Below are 14,280 nucleotides of genomic sequence, written 5' to 3' on the forward strand. Positions count from 1 at the left end.
ATTCACCCAGTCAAGACCGGCGCCTCTGCGGGAATCAGGTGAGCGTTACAAAAACATTTGCAGAGTGAAACGGGCATTAACACGCATCCTAGACCACTGAAATTCCCAAAAATATTTTTGGCACAAAAAATGCATACTACACCCCTGAAAGTTCTGAACATGTTAGCAGCCCAAAAATGCCTTAAAATGCATTTTAGGCCTGCAAAAATGTTGAAAATTTTGGAGGCCCAAAAATCGGGTTTAGAGGCATCCTAGACCCCCTAAAGTCCAGAAAATGTTTGTGGCCCAAAAACAGTGTCAGAGAGCTCTGAATGTCCCAAACAGATTTGCAGCCTGAAAGGGGCATTAAGTCGCATCCTAGACCACTGAAATTCCCCAAAATATTTTTGCCAAAGAAAATGCATCCTACAACCCTGAAAGATCAGAAAATGTTGGCAGCTCAAAAAAAGGACTTAAAATGCTTCTTAGGCCTGCACAAATGTTGAACACTTTGGAGGCCGAAAAAAGGGGTTTACAGGCATCCTAGACCCCCTAAGGTCCAGAAAATGTTGGTGGGCTAAAATCGGTGTCAGAGAGCTCTGAATGTCCCAAAAACAGTTGCAGCCTGAAAGTGGCACTAACTCACATCCCAGACCACTGAAATTCCTAAAAATATTTTTGGCACAAAAAATGCATCCTACAACCCTGAAAGATCAGAAAATGTTGGCATCTCAAAAAAAGGCCTTAAAATGCATTTTAGGCCTGCAAAAATGTTGAAAACTTTGAAGGACCAAAAAAGGGGTTTACAGGCATCCTAGACCCCCTAAAGTCCAGAAAATGTTGGTGGCCCAAAAATGGTGTCAGAGAGCCCAGAATGTCCCAAAAACATTTGCAGAGTGAAACGGGCATTAAGCCGCATCCTAGACCACTGAAATTCCCAAAAATATTTTTGGCACAAAAAATGCATAGTACACCCCTGAAAGTTCTGAAAATGTTAGCAGCCCAAAAATGCCTTAAAGTGCATCTTAGGCTTGCAAAAATGTTGAAAACTTTGGAGGTGGAAAAAAGGGGTTTAGAGGCATCCTAGACACCCTAAAGTCCAGAAAATGTTGGTGGGCCAAAATCTGTGTCAGAGAGCTCTGAATGTCCCAAAAACATTTGCAGCCTGAAAGGGGCATTAACCCGCATCCTAGACCAATGAAATTCCCAAAAATATTTTTGGCACGAAAAATGCATCCTACACCCCTGAAAGCTCAGAATATGTTAGCAGCCCAAAAAAGGCCTTAAAATGCATTTTAGGCCTGCAAAAATGTTGAAAACTTTGAAGGACCAAAAAAGGGGTTTACAGGCATCCTAGACCCCCTAAAGTCCAAAAAATGTTGGTGGCCCAAAAATGGTGTCAGAGAGTCCTGAATGTCCCAAAAACATTTGCAGCCTGAAAGGGGCATTAACCCGCATCCTAGACCACTGAAATTCCCAAAAATATTTTTGGCACGAAAAATGCATCCTACACCCCTGAAAGCTCAGAATATGTTAGCAGCCCAAAAAAGGCCTTAAAATGCATTTTAGGCCTGCAAAAATGTTGAAAACTTTGGAGGCCCAAAAAAGGGGTTTACAGGCATCCTAGACCCCCTAAAGTCCAGAAAATGTTGGTGGGCCAAAATCGGTGTCAGAGAGCTCTGAATGTCCCAAAAACATTGTCAACCTGAAAGGGGCATTAAGCCGCATCCTAGACCACTGAAATTCCCCAAGATATTTTTGGCATGAAAAATGCAACCTATACCCCTGAAGCGCAGAATATGTTAGCAGCCCAAAAAAGGCCTTAAAATGCATTTTAGGCCTGCGAAAATGTTGAAAACTTTGGAGGCCCAAAAAAGGGGTTACAGGCATCCTAGACCCCCTAAAGTCCAGAAAATGATTGTGGCTCAAAAATGGTGTCAGAGAGCCCTGAATTCCCAAAAACATTTGCAGCCTGAAAGGGGCATTAACCCGCATCCTAGACCACTGAAATTCCCCAAAATATTTTTGGCACAAAAAATGCATCCTACAACCCTGAAAGATCAGAAAATGTTGGCATGTCAAAAAAAGGACTTAAAATGCATCTTAAGCCTACAAAAATGTTGAAAACTTTGAAGGTCCAAAAAAGGGGTTTACAGGCATCCTAGACCCCCTTAAAACCAGAAAATGTTGGTGGGCCAAAATCTGTGTCAGAGAGCTCTGAATGCCCCAAAACCATTTGCAGAGTGAAACGGGCATTTACCCGCATCCTAGACCACTGAAATTTCCAAAAATATTTTTTGCACGAAAAATGCATCCTACAACCCTGAAGCTCAGAATATGTTAGCAGCCCAAAAAAGGCCTTAACATGCATTTTAGGCCAGCAAAAATATTGAAAACTTTGAAGGACCAAAAAAGGGGTTTACAGGCATCCTAGACCCCCTAAAGTCCAGAAAATGTTGGTGGCCCAAAAACAGTGTCAGAGAGCTCTGAATGTCCCAAACAGACTTGCAGCCTGAAAGGGGCATTAAGTCGCATCCTAGACCACTGAAATTCCCCAAAATATTTTTGGCACAAAAAATGCATCCTACAACCCTGAAAGATCAGAAAATGTTGGCAGTTCAAAAAAAGGACTTAAAATGCTTCTTAGGCCTGCAGAAATGTTGAAAACTTTGAAGGTCCAAAAAAGGGGGCTTAAAGGCATCCTAGACCCCCTAAAGTCCAGAAAATGTTGGTGGGCCAAAATCTGTGTCAGAGAGCTCTGAATGCCCCAAAAACATTTGCAGAGTGAAACGGGCATTAACCCACATCCTAGACCACTGAAATTCCCAAAAATATTTTTGGCACAAAAAATGCATACTACACCACTGAAAGTTCTGAAATTGTTAGCAGCCCAAAAATGCCTTAAAGTGCATCTTAGGCCTGCAAAAATATAGAAAACTTTGGAGGTGGAAAAAAGGGGTTTAGAGGCATTCTAGACCCCCTAAAGTCCAGAAAATGTTAGTGGGCCAAAATCGGTGTCAGAGAGCTCTGAATGTCCCAAAAACATTTGCAGCCTGAAAGGGGCATTAAGCCGCATCCTAGACCACTGAAATTTCCCAAAATATTTTTGGCATGAAAAATTCAACCTATACCCCTGAAGCTCAGAATATGTTAGCAGCCCAAAAAAGGCCTTAAAATGTATTTTAGGCCTGCACAAATGTTGAAAACTTTGGAGGCCCAAAAGAGGGGTTACAGGCATCCTAGAAACCCTAAAGTCCAGAAAATGATTGTCGCTCAAAAATGGTGTCATAGAGCCCTGAATTCCCAAAAACATTTGCAGCCTGAAAGGGGCATTAACCAGCATCCTAGACCACTGAAATTCCCAAAAATATTTTTTGCACGAAAAATGCATCCTACAACCCTGAAGCTCAGAATATGTTAGCAGCCCAAAAAAGGCCTTAACATGCATTTTAGGCCAGCAAAAATATTGAAAACTTTGAAGGACCAAAAAAGGGGTTTACAGGCATCCTAGACCCCCTAAAGTCCAGAAAATGTTGGTGGCCCAAAAACAGTGTCAGAGAGCTCTGAATGTCCCAAACAGACTTGCAGCCTGAAAGGGGCATTAAGTCGCATCCTAGACCACTGAAATTCCCCAAAATATTTTTGGCACAACAAATGCATCCTACAACCCTGAAAGATCAGAAAATGTTGGCAGTTCAAAAAAAGGACTTAAAATGCTTCTTAGGCCTGCAGAAATGTTGAAAACTTTGAAGGACCAAAAAAGGGGTTTACAGGCATCCTAGACCCCCTAAAGTCCAGAAAATGTTGGTGGGCCAAAATCGGTGTCAGAGAGCTCTGAATGTCCCAAAAACATTTGCAGCCAGAAAGTGGCACTAACCTACACCCCAGACCACTGAAATTCCCAAAAATATTTTTGGCACAAAAAATGCATCCTACAACCCTGAAAGATCAGAAAATGTTGGCATCTCAAAAAAAGGACTTAAAATGCATCTCAAGCCAACAAAAATGTTGAAAACTTTGAAGGTCCAAAAAAGGGGTTTACGGGCATCCTAGACCCCCTAAAGTCCAGAAAATGTTGGTGGGCCAAAATCTGTGTCAGAGAGCTCTGAATGCCCCAAAAACATTTGCAGAGTGAAACGGGCATTAACCCACATCCTAGACCACTGAAATTCCCAAAAATATTTTTGGCACAAAAAATGCATACTACACCACTGAAAGTTCTGAAAATGTTAGCAGCCCAAAAATGCCTTAAAGTGCATCTTAGGCCTGCAAAAATATAGAAAACTTTGGAGGTGGAAAAAAGGGGTTTAGAGGCATTCTAGACCCCCTAAAGTCCAGAAAATGTTAGTGGGCCAAAATCGGTGTCAGAGAGCTCTGAATGTCCCAAAAACATTTGCAGCCTGAAAGGGGCATTAAGCCGCATCCTAGACCACTGAAATTTCCCAAAATATTTTTGGCATGAAAAATTCAACCTATACCCCTGAAGCTCAGAATATGTTAGCAGCCCAAAAAAGGCCTTAAAATGTATTTTAGGCCTGCACAAATGTTGAAAACTTTGGAGGCCCAAAAGAGGGGTTACAGGCATCCTAGAAACCCTAAAGTCCAGAAAATGATTGTCGCTCAAAAATGGTGTCAGAGAGCCCTGAATTCCCAAAAACATTTGCAGCCTGAAAGGGGCATTAACCAGCATCCTAGACCACTGAAATTCCCAAAAATATTTTTTGCACGATAAATGCATCCTACACCCCTAAGGCTCAGAATATGTTAGCAGCCCAAAAAAGGCCTTAAAATGCATTTTAAGCCTGCAAAAACGTAGTAAACTTTGGAGGCCCAAAAAAGGGGTTTACAGGCATCCTAGACCCCCTAAAGTCCAGAAAATGTTGGTGGCCCAAAAACAGTGTCAGAGAGCTCTGAATGTCCCAAACAGATTTGCAGCCTGAAAGGGGCATTAAGTCGCATCCTAGACCACTGAAATTCCCAAAAAAAAATATTTTTGGCACGAAAAATGCATCCTACACCCCTGAAAGCTCAGAATATGTTAGCAGCCCAAAAAAGGCCTTAAAATGCATTTTAGGCCTGCAAAAATGTTGAAAACTTTGGAGGCCCAAAAAAGGGGTTTACAGGCATCCTAGACCCCCTAAAGTCCAGAAAATGTTGGTGGGCCAAAATCGGTGTCAGAGAGCTCTGAATGTCCCAAAAACATTGTCAACCTGAAAGGGGCATTAAGCCGCATCCTAGACCACTGAAATTCCCCAAGATATTTTTGGCATGAAAAATGCAACCTATACCCCTGAAGCGCAGAATATGTTAGCAGCCCAAAAAAGGCCTTAAAATGCATTTTAGGCCTGCGAAAATGTTGAAAACTTTGGAGGCCCAAAAAAGGGGTTACAGGCATCCTAGACCCCCTTAAGTCCAGAAAATGTTGGTGGGCCAAAATCTGTGTCAGAGAGCTCTGAATGCCCCAAAACCATTTGCAGAGTGAAACGGGCATTTACCCGCATCCTAGACCACTGAAATTCCCCAAGATATTTTTTGCACGAAAAATGCATCCTACAACCCTGAAGCTCAGAATATGTTAGCAGCCCAAAAAAGGCCTTAAAATGTATTTTAGGCCTGCACAAATGTTGAAAACTTTGGAGGCCCAAAAACAGTGTCAGAGAGCTCTGAATGTCCCAAACAGATTTGCAGCCTGAAAGGGGCATTAAGTCGCATCCTAGACCACTGAAATTCCCCAAAATATTTTTGGCACAAAAAATGCATCCTACAACCCTGAAAGATCAGAAAATGTTCGCAGCTCAAAAAAAGGACTTAAAATGCTTCTTAGGCCTGCACAAATATTGAAAACTTTGGAGGTCGAAAAAAGGGGTTTACATTCATCCTAGACCCCCTAAAGTCCAGAAAATGTTGGTGGTCCAAAATCGAAGTCAGAGAGCTCTGAATGTCCCAAAAACATGTGCAGCCTGAAAGTGGCACTAACCCACATCCCAGACCACTGAAATTCCCAAAAATATTTGTGGCACAAAAAATGCATCCTACAACCCTGAAAGATCAGAAAATGTTGGCATCTCAAAAAAAGGACTTAAAATGCATCTTAAGCTTACAAAAATATTGAAAACTTTGAAGGTCCAAAAAAGGGGTTTACAGGCATCCTAGACCCCCTAAAGTCCAGAAAATGTTGGTGGGCCAAAATATATGTCAGAGAGCTCTGAATGTCCCAAAAACATTTGCAGCCTCAAAGGGGCATTAACCCGCATCCTAGACCACTGAAATTCCCAAAAATATTTTTGGCACGAAAAATGCATCCTACACCCATGAAGCTCAGAATATGTTAGCAGCCCAAAAAAGGCCTTAAAATGCATTTTAGGCCTGCAAAAATGTTGAAAACTTTGAAGGACCAAAAAAGGGGTTTACAGGCATCCTAGACCCCCTAAAGTCCAGAAAATGTTGGTGCCCCAAAAATGGTGTCAGAGAGCCCTGAATGTCCCAAAAACATTTGCAGCCTCAAAGGGGCATTAACCCGCATCCTAGACCACTGAAATTCACAAAAATATTTTTGGTACAAAAAATGCATACTACACCCCTGAAAGTTCTGAAAATGTTAGCAGCCCAAAAATGCCTTAAAATGCATTTTAGGCCTGCAAAAATGTTGAAAACTTTGAAGGACCAAAAAAGGGGTTTACAGGCATCCTAGACCCCCTAAAGTCCAGAAAATGTTGGTGGGCCAAAATCTGTGTCAGAGAGCTCTGAATGTCCCAAAAACATTGTCAGCCTGAAAGGGGCATTAACTCGCATCCTAGACCACTGAAATTCCCAAAAATATTTTTGCCACGAAAAATGCATCATACACCCCTGAAAGTTCTGAAAATGTTAGCAGCCCAAAAATGCCTTAAAGTGCATCTTAGGCCTGAAAAAATGTAGAAACTTTGGAGGTGGAAAAAAAGGGTTTAGGGGCATCCTAGACCCCCTAAAGTCCAGAAAATGTTGGTGGCCCAAAAATGGTGTCAGAGAGCCCTGAATGTCCCAAAAACATTTGCAGCCTCAAAGGGGCATTAACCCGCATCCTAGACCACTGAAATTCCCAAAAATATTTTTGGCACGAAAAATGCATCCTACACCCATGAAGCTCAGAATATGTTAGCAGCCCAAAAAAGGCCTTAAAATGCATTTTAGGCCTGCAAAAATGTTGAAAACTTTGAAGGACCAAAAAGGGGTTTACAGGCATCGTAGACCCCGTAAAGTCCAGAAAATGTTTGTAGCCCAAAAACGGTGTCAGAGAGCTCTGAATGTCCCAAACAGATTTGCAGCCTGAAAGGGGCATTAAGTCGCATCCAAGACCACTGAAATTCCACAAAATATTTTTGCCACAAAAAATGCATCCTGCAACCCTGAAAGATGAGAAAATGTTGGCAGCTCAAAAAAAGGACTTAAAATGCTTCTTAGGCCTGCACAAATGTTGAACACTTTGGATGCCGAAAAAAGCGGTTTACAGGCATCCTAGACCCCTAAAGTCCAAAAAATGTTGGTGGCCCAAAAATGGTGTCAGAGAGTCCTGAATGTCCCAAAAACATTTGCAGCCTGAAAGGGGCATTAACCCGCATCCTAGACCACTGAAATTCCCAAAAATATTTTTGGCACGAAAAATGCATCCTACACCCCTGAAAGTTCAGAATATGTTAGCAGCCCAAAAAAGGCCTTAAAATGCATTTTAGGCCTGCAAAAATGTTGAAAACTTTGGAGGCTCAAAAAAGGGGTTTACAGGCATCCTAGACCCCCTAAAGTCCAGAAAATGTTGGTGGGCCAAAATCGGTGTCAGAGAGCTCTGAATGTCCCAGAAACATTTGCAGCCTGAAAGGGGCATTAAGCCGCATCCTAGACCACTGAAATTCCCAAAAATATTTTTTGCACGAAAAATGCATCCTACACCCCTGAAGCTCAGAATATGTTAGCAGCCCAAAAAAGACCTTAACATGCATTTTAGGCCCGCAAAAATGTTGAAAACTTTGAAGGACCAAAAAAGGGGTTACAGGCATCCTAGACCCCCTAAAGTCCAGAAAATGTTGGTGGCCCAAAAATGGTGTCAGAGAGCCCTGAATGTCCCAAAAATATTTGCAGCCACAAAGGGGCATTAACCCGCATCCTAGACCACTGAAATTCCTAAAAATATTTTTGGCACGAAAAATGGATCCTACACCCCTGAAAGCTCAGAATATGTTAGCAGCCCAAAAAAGCCCTTCAAATGCATTTTAGGCCTGCAAAAATGTTGAAAACTTTGGAGGCCCAAAAAAGGGGTTTACAGGCATCCTAGACTCTCTAAAGTCCAGAAAATGTTGGTGGCCCAAAAATGGTGTCAGAGAGACCTGAATGCTCCAAAAACATTTGCAGAGTGAAACGGGCATTAACCCGCATCCTAGACCACTGAAATTCCCCAAAATATTTTTGGCATGAAAAATGCAACCTATACCCCAGAAGCTCAGAATATGTTAGCAGCCCAATTAAGGCCTTAAAATGCATTTTAGGCCTGCAAAAATGTTGAAAACTTTGAAGGACCAAAAAAGGGGTTTACAGGCATCCTAGACCCACTAAAGTCCAGAAAATGGTGGTGGCCCAAAAATGGTGTCAGAGAGCCCTGAATGTCCCAAAAACATTTGCAGAGTGAAACGGGCATTAACCCGCATCCTAGACCACTGAAATTCCCAAAAATATTTTTGGCACAAAAAATGCATACTACACCCCTGAAAGTTCTGAAAATGTTAGCAGCCCAAAAAAGGCCTTAAAGTGCATCTTAGGCCTGCAAAAATGTAGAAAACTTTGGAGGTGGAAAAAAGGGGTTTAGAGGCATCCTAGACCCCCTAAAGTCCAGAAAATGTTGGTGGGCCAAAATCTGTGTCAGAGAGCTCTGAATGTCCCAAAACATTTGCAGCCTGAAAGGGGCATTAACCCGCATCCTAGACCACTGAAACTCCAAAAAATATTTTTGGCACGAAAAATGCAACCTATACCCCTGAAGCTCAGAATATGTTAGCAGCCCAAAAAAGTCCTTAAAATGCATTTTACGCCTGCAAAAATGTTGAAAAGTTTGGAGGCCCAAAAATGGGGTTTACAGGCATCCTAGACCCCCGAAAGTCCAGAAAATGTTGGTGGGCCAAAATCGGTGTCAGAGAGCTCTGAATGTCCCAAAAACATTTGCAGCCTGAAAGGGGCATTAATTCGCATCCCAGACAACTGAAATTCCCAAAAATATTTTTGGCACAAAAAATGCATCCTACAACCCTGAAAGATCAGAAAATGTTGGCATCTCAAAAAAAGGACTTAAAATGCATCTTAAGCCTACAAAAATGTTGAAAACTTTGAAGGTCCAAAAAAGGGGTTTACAGGCATCCTAGACCCCCTTAATTCCAGAAAATGTTGGTGGGCCAAAATCTGTGTCAGAGAGCTCTGAATGCCCCAAAACCATTTGCAGAGTGAAACGGGCATTTACCCGCATCCTAGACCACTGAAATTCCCAAAAATATTTTTGGCATGAAAAATGCATACTACACCATTGAAAGCTCAGAATATGTTAGCAGCCCATAAAAGGCCTTAAAATGAATTTTAGGCCTGCAAAAATGTTGAAAACTTTGAAGGACCAAAAAAGGGGTTTACAGGCATCCTAGACCCCCTAAGGTCCAGAAAATGTTGGTGGCCCAAAAATGGTGTCAGAGAGTCCTGAATGTCCCAAAAACATTTGCAGCCTGAAAGGGGCATTAACCCGCATCCTAAACCACTGAAATTCCCCAAAATATTTTTGGCACAAAAAATGCATCCTACACCCCTGAAAGCTCAGAATATGTTAGCAGCCCAAAAAAGGCCTTAAAATGCTTTTTAGGCCTGCAAAAATGTTGAAAACTTTGGAGGCCCAAAAAAGCGGTTTACAGGCATCCTAGACCCCCTAAAGTCCAGAAAATGTTGGTGGGCCAAAATCTGTGTCAGAGAGCTCTGAATGCCCCAAAAACATTTGTAGAGTGAAACGGGCATTAACCCACATCCTAGACCACTGAAATTCCCAAAAATATTTTTGGCACAAAAAATGCATACTACACCCATGAAGCTCAGAATATGTTAGCAGCCCAAAAAAGGCCTTAAAGTGCATCTTAGGCCTGCAAAAATGTAGAAAACTTTGAAGGACCAAAAAAGGGGTTTACAGGCATCCTAGACCCCCTAAAGTCCAGAAAATGTTGGTTTCCCAAAATCTGTGTCAGAGAGCTCTGAATGCCCCAAAAACATTTGTAGAGTGAAACGGGCATTAACCCACATCCTAGACCACTGAAATTCCCCAAAATATTTTTGGCACAAAAAATGCATACTACACCCCTGAAAGTTCTGAAAATGTTAGCAGCCCAAAAATGCCTTAAAATGCATTTTAGGCCTGCAAACATGTTGAAAACTTTGGAGGCACAAAAAAGGGGTTTACAGGCATCCTAGACCCCTAAAGTCCAGAAAATGTTGGTGGGCCAAAATCTGTGTCAGAGAGCTCTGAATGTCCCAAAACATTTGCAGCCTGAAAGGGGCATTAACTCGCATCCTAGACCACTGAAATTCCCCAAAATATTTTTGGCATGAAAAATGCAACCTATACCCCTGAAGCTCAGAATATGTTAGCAGCCCAATTAAGGCCTTAAAATGCATTTTAGGCCTGCAAAACTGTTGAAAACTTTGAAGGACCAAAAAAGGGGTTTACAGGCATCCTAGACCCCCTAAAGTCCAGAAAATGTTGGTGGCCCAAAAACAGTGTCAGAGAGCTCTGAATGTCCCAAACAGATTTGCAGCCTGAAAGGGGCATTAAGTCGCATCCTAGACCACTGAAATTCCCCAAAATATTTTTGGCACAAAAAATGCATCCTACAACCCTGAAAGATCAGAAAATGTTGGCAGTTCAAAAAAAGGACTTAAAATGCTTCTTAGGCCTGCAGAAATGTTGAAAACTTTGAAGGACCAAAAAAGGGGTTTACAGGCATCCTAGACCCACTAAAGTCCAGAAAATGGTGGTGGCCCAAAAATGGTGTCAGAGAGCCCTGAATGTCCCAAAAACATTTGCAGAGTGAAACGGGCATTATCCGGCATCCTAGACCACTGAAATTCCCAAAAATATTTTTGGCACAAAAAATGCATACTACACCCCTGAAAGTTCTGAAAATGTTAGCAGCCCAAAAAAGGCCTTAAAATGCATCTTAAGCCTACAAAAATGTTGAAAACTTTGAAGGTCCAAAAAAGGGGTTTACAGGCATCCTAGACCCCCTTAAGTCCAGAAAATGTTGGTGGGCCAAAATCTGTGTCAGAGAGCCCTGAATGTCCCAAAAACATTTGCAGAGTGAAACGGGCATTATCCGGCATCCTAGACCACTGAAATTCCCAAAAATATTTTTGGCACGAAAAATGCATCCTACACCCCTGAAAGCTCAGAATATGTTAGCAGCCCAAAAAAGGCCTTAACATGCATTTTAGGCCTGCAAAAATATTGAAAAATTTGAAGGACCAAAAAAGGGGTTTACAGGCATCCTAGACCCCCTAAAGTCCAGAAAATGTTGGTGGCCCAAAAACAGTGTCAGAGAGCTCTGAATGTCCCAAACAGATTTGCAGCCTGAAAGTCGCACTAACCCACACCCCAGACCACTGAAATTCCCAAAAATATTTTTGGCACAAAAAATGCATCCTACAACCCTGAAAGATCAGAAAATGTTGGCATCTCAAAAAAAGGACTTAAAATGCATCTTAAGCCTACAAAAATGTTGAAAACTTTGAAGGTCCAAAAAAGGGGTTTACAGGCATCCTAGACCCCCTTAATTCCAGAAAATGTTGGTGGGCCAAAATCTGTGTCAGAGAGCTCTGAATGCCCCAAAACCATTTGCAGAGTGAAACGGGCATTTACCCGCATCCTAGACCACTGAAATTCCCAAAAATATTTTTGGCATGAAAAATGCATACTACACCATTGAAAGCTCAGAATATGTTAGCAGCCCATAAAAGGCCTTAAAATGAATTTTAGGCCTGCAAAAATGTTGAAAACTTTGAAGGACCAAAAAAGGGGTTTACAGGCATCCTAGACCCCCTAAGGTCCAGAAAATGTTGGTGGCCCAAAAATGGTGTCAGAGAGTCCTGAATGTCCCAAAAACATTTGCAGCCTGAAAGGGGCATTAACCCGCATCCTAAACCACTGAAATTCCCCAAAATATTTTTGGCACGAAAAATGCATCCTACACCCCTGAAAGCTCAGAATATGTTAGCAGCCCAAAAAAGGCCTTAAAATGCTTTTTAGGCCTGCAAAAATGTTGAAAACTTTGGAGGCCCAAAAAAGCGGTTTACAGGCATCCTAGACCCCCTAAAGTCCAGAAAATGTTGGTGGGCCAAAATCTGTGTCAGAGAGCTCTGAATGCCCCAAAAACATTTGTAGAGTGAAACGGGCATTAACCCACATCCTAGACCACTGAAATTCCCAAAAATATTTTTGGCACAAAAAATGCATACTACACCCATGAAGCTCAGAATATGTTAGCAGCCCAAAAAAGGCCTTAAAGTGCATCTTAGGCCTGCAAAAATGTAGAAAACTTTGAAGGACCAAAAAAGGGGTTTACAGGCATCCTAGACCCCCTAAAGTCCAGAAAATGTTGGTTTCCCAAAATCTGTGTCAGAGAGCTCTGAATGCCCCAAAAACATTTGTAGAGTGAAACGGGCATTAACCCACATCCTAGACCACTGAAATTCCCCAAAATATTTTTGGCACAAAAAATGCATACTACACCCCTGAAAGTTCTGAAAATGTTAGCAGCCCAAAAATGCCTTAAAATGCATTTTAGGCCTGCAAACATGTTGAAAACTTTGGAGGCACAAAAAAGGGGTTTACAGGCATCCTAGACCCCTAAAGTCCAGAAAATGTTGGTGGGCCAAAATCTGTGTCAGAGAGCTCTGAATGTCCCAAAACATTTGCAGCCTGAAAGGGGCATTAACCCGCATCCTAGACCACTGAAATTCCCCAAAATATTTTTGGCATGAAAAATGCAACCTATACCCCTGAAGCTCAGAATATGTTAGCAGCCCAATTAAGGCCTTAAAATGCATTTTAGGCCTGCAAAACTGTTGAAAACTTTGAAGGACCAAAAAAGGGGTTTACAGGCATCCTAGACCCCCTAAAGTCCAGAAAATGTTGGTGGCCCAAAAACAGTGTCAGAGAGCTCTGAATGTCCCAAACAGATTTGCAGCCTGAAAGGGGCATTAAGTCGCATCCTAGACCACTGAAATTCCCCAAAATATTTTTGGCACAAAAAATGCATCCTACAACCCTGAAAGATCAGAAAATGTTGGCAGTTCAAAAAAAGGACTTAAAATGCTTCTTAGGCCTGCAGAAATGTTGAAAACTTTGAAGGACCAAAAAAGGGGTTTACAGGCATCCTAGACCCACTAAAGTCCAGAAAATGGTGGTGGCCCAAAAATGGTGTCAGAGAGCCCTGAATGTCCCAAAAACATTTGCAGAGTGAAACGGGCATTATCCGGCATCCTAGACCACTGAAATTCCCAAAAATATTTTTGGCACAAAAAATGCATACTACACCCCTGAAAGTTCTGAAAATGTTAGCAGCCCAAAAAAGGCCTTAAAATGCATCTTAAGCCTACAAAAATGTTGAAAACTTTGAAGGTCCAAAAAAGGGGTTTACAGGCATCCTAGACCCCCTTAAGTCCAGAAAATGTTGGTGGGCCAAAATCTGTGTCAGAGAGCCCTGAATGTCCCAAAAACATTTGCAGAGTGAAACGGGCATTATCCGGCATCCTAGACCACTGAAATTCCCAAAAATATTTTTGGCACGAAAAATGCATCCTACACCCCTGAAAGCTCAGAATATGTTAGCAGCCCAAAAAAGGCCTTAACATGCATTTTAGGCCTGCAAAAATATTGAAAAATTTGAAGGACCAAAAAAGGGGTTTACAGGCATCCTAGACCCCCTAAAGTCCAGAAAATGTTGGTGGCCCAAAAACAGTGTCAGAGAGCTCTGAATGTCCCAAACAGATTTGCAGCCTGAAAGTCGCACTAACCCACACCCCAGACCACTGAAATTCCCAAAAATATTTTTGGCACAAAAAATGCATCCTACAACCCTGAAAGATCAGAACATGTTGGCATCTCAAAAAAAGGACTTAAAATGCATCTTAAGCCTACAAAAATGTTGAAAACTTTGAAGGTCCAAAAAAGGGGTTTACGGGCATCCTAGACCCCCTAAAGTCCAGAAAATGTTGGTGGGCCAAAATCTGTGTCAGAGAGCTCTGAATGCCCCA

Source organism: Ambystoma mexicanum, chromosome 7p (genome assembly GCF_040938575.1).
Source record: "Ambystoma mexicanum isolate Mex_15411 chromosome 7p, UKY_AmexF1_1, whole genome shotgun sequence".
NCBI lineage: Eukaryota > Metazoa > Chordata > Amphibia > Caudata > Ambystomatidae > Ambystoma > Ambystoma mexicanum.